We start from the raw sequence: 9,384 nt of genomic DNA, 5'->3' as shown, positions 1-9,384 counted from the left end.
ACATGTTACTCTACTTGTTCAAACTTTTGTGGCATCGATAGTCAATTATAATTTTAGAAATATTTAAGAGTTAATACATAAAAATGGCCCTAAACTTGACATCAAATTATAACTTTGACCTTAAATTTTGACAGTGTACAAATATGACCTTTAACTATTCAAAACTGCACAAATATGACCTCCAATTCTACGTGGCAAAACGCGTGTTCAACACGCAAAATTGGGCGCGTCCAGCTTAAATCTAAGGGCATAATACATAAATATGACCTTAAACTTTGACAGTGCACAAATATGACCTTTAACTATTCAAAACTGCACAAATATGACCTTTAAATGACTCTTCACTATTATTTTTTTTATTATTTTTGGCTCAAAGATGAAAATAGCATCTAATTTCTTTTGTCATTGCAGAAAAAGAGCAATATTAAAGATTTATTAATTAGGCGGGTCAGTCTCATATGAAAAAATCGAGCGGGTATGTATATATTATAAAGCAGAGGACGAATTTAAGTTATATAATATATCTAAATATTATTTATTTAAATATTAAATTAAAGATAAACTATACTAATAAAAAAAATTATAGTTTTAATAAAACGTTATTAAATTAATGTTATTAAGGAGAGTAGTAGTATATTAAATTAACGTTATCAAATTAACATAATTAAAATGTTATTAAATTAACGTTATTAAAACGTTATTAAATTAACGAGGGGCGGACCTACGTGATTGCCATGGGGTTCACCTGAACCCCCTCGGTAAAAAAATTATGTTGTATATATATAAGATAGAAAATGTATATTTATGTACGTATATTAATGTTGAACCACATGAAACAAGGCACTTAGCTAGCCCAGTGGTGTTATTTTCTCTTCTTGAGCGCTTTCTTCGGCCTACTATGCAGGTTCGATCCCTGCTAGTGGCTGTTTTTTATTTAATTAAAAAAAATAGGTGATGCTACTATTAAAATAAATAAAATAAATTATTATTATAATAATAATAATAAAAATGACGTCGTTTTAACATAAAAAGCAAGACTTTGATAGTGCACAAATATGACCTTTAACTATTCAAAACTGCACAAATATGACCTCTCTCCAAGTTAGACCTTTTAACGACGTGGCACCGTGTGATTGGATTACCTTTCCACGTAGGCGCGAGTGAGAATCACGCATGGGGTTGCAAAATCGGAGGGCATATTTGTTCAAGTTTTGAATAGTTAAAGGTCCTATTTGTACACTATCAAAGTTTAAGGTCAAAGTTATAATTTGATGTCAAGTTTAGGGTCATTTTTATGTATTAACTCATTACTTAAGTTTTAAATTATTATCACCTTTTTATAATTCCATTTAAGTGGCGCAAATATAATTTTTAGAGTCAACCAAATATTTTGTATCTTTAAAAAAATTTAAATTGTTAAATAATAAATTATATTTTTTAAATACTTTAAGTTATTAATTATTATAATTTATAATACTTCTTATTTAATTTTTAAATAATACATGTTACTATCGTCGTCCAAACTTTTGTGGCATTGATATTCAATTATATTTTTAACTATTCCAATTTAAGTAGCACTGATGCAATTCTAAGAGTCAACCAAATATTTTATATTTTTAAAATTTTTAAGGTGTTAATTATTCAACAACAACAAACCCAGTGTATTCCCACATAGTGAGGTCTGGGGAGGGTAAGATGTACGCAGTCCATACCTCTACCTCTAAAGAAGTAGAAAGGTTGTTTCCGATAGACCCCCAGCTCGAGACACGGAATACTAAACAAATTCATAGTAAAGCATGGAACAAGATGGCATAACATAAATACGACACCCACAAGTAATAGTAAACAGATAAAAGTAAACAGATTCGTATTAAAGCATGAAACAAGGTATCATAACAAGAATAATACCCCACCAAGTAATTCCCTACACTAGCAACCCAAACTGACCTTAGCCTTCTGCCCTAATTCGCGTCTTTCAGATATTCCTATCTAGGGTCATGTCCTCAGTGAGTTGTAACTGCTCCATGTCCCACCTAATCACCTCTCCCCAGTACTTCTTCGGCCTACCCCTGTCCCGCCTAAAACCATCCAAAGCTAGTCTCTCACACCTACGAATTGGGGCATCCATGCCCCTCCTCATCACGTGTCTGAACCATATCAATCGGACTTCTCGCATCTTATTCTCCACTGGAGTCACACCAACCTTCTCCCTGATAGTCTCATTCCAAACTCTATCCCCTCTAGTCAGCCCACACATCCAACGCAACATCTGCATTTACGCCACCTTCATTTTTTAAATATGGGAGTTCTTAACTGGCCAACACTCCGCTCCATACAACATGGCCGGACGGACTACCACCCTGTAGAATTTGCCTTTAAGCTTGGGCGGCATCTTCTTATCACACATCACCCCCGAAGCGAGCTTCCACTTCATTCATCCCGCCCCAATACGGTGCGAGACATCCTCGTCAATCTCACCATTACCCTGAATCACGGACCCAAGATACTTGAAACTAACCCTCTTACATACCACCTGTGATTCCAACTTCACTACCACCTCATTCTCCAGCCTCACGTCATTAAACTTGCATTCCAAATACTCTGTCTTGCTTCTACTCAACCTGAACCCTTTAGACTCAAGAGTTTGTCTCCACACCTCTAATTTATCATTCACACCACCCGCGTCTCAGCAATCAAAACTACATCATCTGCAAAAATCATACACCAAGGCACCTCTCCTTGAATACGCCGCGTCAACACATCCATCACCAAAGCAAACAAAAAGGGACTAAGAGTAGATCCCTGATGCAATCCTGTCAAGCCAGTGAAATGCTCTGAGTCTCCTCCCGCCGTCCTCACCTGAGTTTTAACTCCATCATACATGTCCTTAATTGCTCTGATATATGCCACCGGGACTCCACTCACCTCCAAGCATCTCCAAAGCACCTCCCTGGGGACTTTGTCGTATGCCTTCTCCAAGTCGATAAACACTATGTGCAGGTCCTTTTTTCTTTTCCTATACTGTTCCATCAACCTCCGTACTAGGTGAATTACCTCCATCGTCGAGCGACCAAGCATAAATCCAAACTGGTTCTCCGAAATAGACACTATCCGTCTCAGCGTCACCTCGACCACTCTCTCTCAAATCTTCATAGAGTGACTCAATAACTTAATACCCCTATGGTTATTGCAACTCTGAATGGCACCCTTGTTCTTATAAAGAGGGATCATAGTACTCTACCTCCAAGCCTCGGACATTTTCGCCGTCTTGAAAATTTCATTAAACAATCCAGTCAACCACCTTAAACCAGCCTCGTCAGAAAACTTCCAAAAATCCACAGGTATCTCATCAGCCCCCTCGCCCTACCCCTTCGCATCCTACGAACAACCTCTCTAACCTATTCTACCTTAAAACGTCTACAATAACTAAAATCCCGACACTCCTCTGAGTGCTCCAGCTCCCCTAATACAATAGCTCTATCTATAATATTTTTTAGAATATATAATAAATTAATTATTTTTAGATATTTTAAATCGTTAAATATTATTAGAGCTGTCCATACGAGTTGGCCCAACCCAACCCAACCCAACCCTAGTGGGCTAGAGAGATAAACAAGTTAGAACGGACTGGTCCTTTTAAATAAAGGGCTTTTGAAAAACAGCCCAACCCAGTCCTAAGCAGGCCACGGGTTGGGACGGATTGACCCTTCACAAAAATAAACATAACCTAAAATATGATAAATGAAAATACATAAATAGTTTGAGCTTATCACTTGTTTTAATAGTCATAAATACACTAACAAATTCAAGAAGTGAACGAATAAAGTGATTATAAATATCAATTTAAAGTCAATAATATCAACATTCTGTAATGCCTAATCAAATAATATTTATATAAGCCAAGAGACCTGTTAATTAGAGATTCAAAGTCATCTCATGTCAAAAAAAAAAATTGTAACCACCAAAACTCCAAAAGATGGACAAAAATTAAATTCAAAACTTACAAATCTTAACTGGACTAAAATCTTGCCCAGTTACAAAACAAATCTAAATTTTTAAATATTACAAAACTAATCAATTAAGGCTTATCAAGTATAACTCCACTTTCAGTTGCACGTGCAATATGTTCTGAATCATCAATCACATTTGAATCAATGTTTGACATAATTTCCTTAAGAAGTTCATCTTCATCTACAATTAACATCAAACAAGATATTAGTTAGATAACCTTTAACAAATACTATGAGAAAAATAGAAAATATTACCTGTATTAGATTGGATAAATCAATGCAACCAATTTCTTGTAGTAATAAAAGTGTGGACATTTTCATGATGGATACAACTTCTATACTTGGTAACAACACGACCACCAATACTAAATGTTGATTCCGATGCGACTGAAGTAATTGAAATACTAAGTACATCACATGACGTGCCATGACTGAAAGATCGGGATATTTTTTTTCTTTATCCTTCCAATACTAGATAACATCCATATCCATCTCTTGAAAGGACTCATAGTCAAGCTTTTGTTCCTCCAAATAAAGGGTCAACTCTGACTTTCTAGCATTACAAACAGATGTATCCTCAAACATTTTAAACTCCTATTAATTTAAAACATGAAATATAATATTCCCTCCGTTTAAAAAAAAATGACTTACTTTTAACTTGGCACAAAATTTAAGAAAATAAAGAAGACTTTTGAATCTTGTGGCCTTAAATTAAAATTGTGTCAAATGTACCAAAATGTTCTTTAATCTTGTGGTCCTAAACATGTCATGTGGAAAGTTGAAATTAAAGTATTGCCAAAAAAAGAAAAGGGTCATTCTTTTTTAAACGGACTAAAAAGGAAAGTAGGTCATTCTTTTTGAAACGGAGAGAGTAATAATAAGATTAGTAAAGATGTAAATAATAAAACTATAAACAATCAAATCTTACAGCAAACTCTTGCAAGGAATACGATGAAACTAATTAAACTAATATAAACTAATCAAGTTAGTAGCAACTTCAGGAACTTTAGTATTAACATTCTACAGTTAAATGTAGCAAGTAGCAACTTCAGGAGCTTTCATGATGTTAGTAGAAACACTTTTGTATTCAGTGATGTAAGACAGACAACCACTACTCACTAGGCAGAAATAGCTCAATATTTACTTCACAACCTGGATGGGAAAAAGTTGCTAGAATATAACCAAACACAAAAGATATAACCTATCTCACTTATTCGGAAAAACGAAAAATTGACTACCATCAACAATACCAAACACAACATAATCACAAAGCTGAAGAAAGAAGAGTAGGAAGAAGAACAAATAAAAGAAAATAAAAGTTGATACTTACAGCAAATAAAGTAGACTTTTCGATTTGGACCGACTTCCTTCTTCGGTAGCAATAGCACTTGTCCCAATTTGATTATTTTCATACTGTTCATAGAGCTTGTGTAATTTTTTCTCAATAGTTGCAACTTTTTCTTTTGCCGAAGAAGCATCCACCTTTGAGAAGCAAAATTCTAAAAGTTGCGTCTTGAATCGAGGATCAAGAATAGCTCCAAATGAGAGTACTAAACTAAATCTATTCCAGTATTTCTGAAACTTCTTGAACATTCTTGCAGCCATTTCCTTAATAACTTCATCTGAACTACTTGAATTCTCCTTCAACAAGCATTCAATTTTCTAAACTTGCATAATTTACAAGTTGGAAGTTGGATAACTTGAACCAGAAATCAAATTAGTTATTTCATAAAAAGGTTCCAAGAATTCAAATATTTTTTCTGCCCTTCTCCAATGATCAAATGTAGGACAGAGAGTAATTTCTGTCAATCAATTGTAGACTAGAAAAAGCTTTTTCATATTGTAGTGCACTTTCAAGCATCAAGTACGTTGAGTTCCATCTAGTTGTCACATCCAAACGCAAACCCAAATTTTACTAATCCCCACTTGCTTAACACATTGTTCAAATTTTCTCATTCTACCATCAGATCCTTTTACATACTTCACACTTTCTCTAATTCTAAACAAGACATCAGTAGCTGCTTTTAAAACTTCTTGGACAATCAAATTAAGAATATGAGCAGAACAACGCACATGAAAAAACTCACCATCACATAATAAACTCTTTTGCAAACCAAGATGTCTAGGGATGGCAATGGTGCGGTGCGGGTTTTTTCTAAACCCGCAAGTTATAAAACCGCACCGCACCGCATCACCTTTAAACCCGCATAAATCCGCCCCACTCATACCCGCACCGCACCACCCCATGTTCTTATTTTTATTTTTATTTTTTTTGAAAAATTTGTAATTCCATTAAAAATCATAATATTTTCAAATCTACAACTAAGAAATAATAATTAATTTCTATTATATCACTTTTCACTAAGAAATTCTCAAAAAATATCACATGTACAAGTAATGATCGAATATCATATTTTTATTAAAATGAATAGAGATATTAAAAAAACTATAAAATTATTTATTTGTAGTCTTATACACGTCGTTTTAAGTATCATAAAAATTTAAGTAAAGAATACATATAATTTTAGGTATATTTATGAGAATAATACTAATTTTTAGCTTTTTTAATTTAAATCCGCATATACCCACAACCCACACCGCACCATTTAAAAAAAACTTACTTTAACCCACCCCGCAACAGCACCGCACCACATAGCTTAAAAACTGCACCGCCCCATTGTCATCCTTAAAGATGTCCTTTTAAAATAGTTTGCAAGCTATCATTATTAGTGGCATTATCTAAAGTGATAGAGAACACCTTCTTTTCAATGCCCCACTCCTTCAAACAATCATATATAGTTGAAGCCAATTCAACTCCAGTATGAGGATCATTTCGACAAAAATTTAAAATTTTAGAAACTAACTTCCAATTATCATCAACATATTGAGCGGTCAAACAAAGATAACGCTCAGACGTACCTGCTGTCCAGCAATCAGAAGTCAAGCAAACTCGATTAAGAATCTTCGCCAAAACTTGTCTTAACTTTTCTCTCTTTGAAATATATTTTTTGAACATCCACAACACAGGTGTTCCTTGATGGGCATTATTATTTTTGGATTCGCATAATTAACCCAGGCTCTAATTTTTTTGTATTCAACAAAAGAATATGGCAAATCATGCTCAATAATAGCTTCAGCAAGCTTTTCACGGGAAATCAATTGATCTATTTTTCTTGACTATATGTTACCTTGCTGATCCATATACATCTGACCCAAATCATGGTATTTGATCATTTTACATTTAAGTATGTGTCGTTTTAAATGTGATGTTCCATAGTTCTTACCATTAGGTCCCGGAGCAGAACCGACCTTATATCTTTCCTTACAACCTCTGCATTCTGCCCTTTCCACTCCGTCTTAACCTCTACCAACTTTCTTCATATATGTCCAAACAGACGATTTTAATTGCCTATTTTCTTTTGCGTAGGTTCTTCAAGTTCATTCACCTCTACACTATCATCATGTGCACTATGTTCATCTTCATTCTCCATTAATTTTCCTGTAATAAGATAACATGTCAAAATTTCAGACTTCAAAAACTAATTAGATGCAATCAATTAGAAGTAATACACACACAGGTTGTACCACCTTAAGCATCTTGTCAGTATCCAAATTATCTGAAAAATTTTAAAACATAAGAAAAGCACTAAATTTCAACTCGCACTATCTTATAGTAACATAAAAAGTCTCTGCAGAATTTGGCCAATGGTGGATGGAGAACTGCCACGGTGTCAACGATGCTTTTTTTTGGGATATATTTGTAATCGACACAAAAATAGACAAAAACAGAAAAACCTGATTAAGAGTAAAAAACGCTGATTTGATAGAACTTAGAAGCAGGAGACAGTGGAAATTTGAAACTCCAAAATAGTAGGTACGCAAATCGCTGGTACCCAAATAATAAGTAACTCAGTATCCAAATTGATCAAATTTGGGTAGATCGTTGCGAGTATATTGTTGGAGAGGTTAATATTGGTGCCAACATCAGATTTCGAAATTAAAAAAAATCATACACCCCTAACAGGCACATACAACATGATAATGATGCGGATTTGAAAAGAATACACTTCACATTACTTCAACTCACTCACATACTCTCAGTGCACAATTAGAACATAATATATCAGTATCATCAAGGGAAAAAAACAAGGCAACCACACAAGAATTGCACTTATATATAGATTGCAAAAAAATCATTTGGCCAGGTTCGCATTTCTTAGGTCTTACTTTGAATCTGGTGGATTTTTTGGTACTTAATCCTCATACCTCAAATTTAATATGCTCATGTTTAACTATGTAAAAATTTACAGCACCCGATATATACACCAAACCAATGAACATAAGACAAGTGTCTTGTAGATACACTTCTTAACAATTTAACCATGGTTAAGTGGTATGCACTTTCACTTTGATTTATTGATTCTTGATGCAGGTAAATACTTAACATATTTAGCTTATAAATTAATTTCTAATTGTTGAACTAGACGAAAACCATGCTTAATCTTAGTACTAGTACAAATATCTTAATTCACTTAGCCAACTAATCTTTATGTTTAAGCACTGTCCCTGCAATCAGGATTTAAAAACAAAAACAAAAGATTAAGAAACAGATTCAATATACACCAAAAAAGGGATATTTTCATAAGAGAAGGGAAGGAGAAGATTACAAGGTGAAAAATTAAGCTAGTCAACCAGAACTACTAAAATTCTCTAAGCAAGAAAAGTGAATACTATCAACTCAAAATAGTCATACAGTTCACAAAAAGGTAGACAACCCACTCAAAATAATCAAATAAACAACAACAAAAAAAACAGTTCTTTAATTTAAGCCAGATCATCAAAATTTCTTCATGTTCATTAATAAAGAGATATAATTATGCAATGATAAACTCCCAAAATTCAAATAATTGGTGATTAACTAGAAAAAAAGGAGGATAATTTTTCCAATTTCTTACCTGTATCCATTTGGAGAGATTTGGACAAACTCATATTTGGCTTGCACACAAAGCAGCGCAGCTAGGTGTTTTTAGTTTATCCCATTTGCTTTCTGGTAAGCAATTATATCTACATAAATTAGCTTCTGCTCCTGTATCTAACATAGGCGTATAATATCTACTGTAATATCCTTCTACTACTATCTTCATTAATACATATATCTTCATTTCATGTTAAGGCTATGGCATATATCATTGTCAGTTTTTATTTCTTCATTTTTTACTAGATATTTTGCTATATGATTTTCTTCTTATCCTGTATTCAAAAGTATTAAATGTTCTTTTTCATTTATTTTTCCCGTTATATAATATTGGTTTAAATTACTTATTGAATTTGTTTCATAACTTGTTCTTTTTGATGAGCTTGATGATTCTGGCTT

The sequence above is a fragment of the Capsicum annuum genome, chromosome 6 (genome assembly GCF_002878395.1).
Source record: "Capsicum annuum cultivar UCD-10X-F1 chromosome 6, UCD10Xv1.1, whole genome shotgun sequence".
Classification (NCBI taxonomy): Eukaryota; Viridiplantae; Streptophyta; class Magnoliopsida; order Solanales; family Solanaceae; genus Capsicum; species Capsicum annuum.
This window is presented reverse-complemented; position numbering follows the sequence as displayed.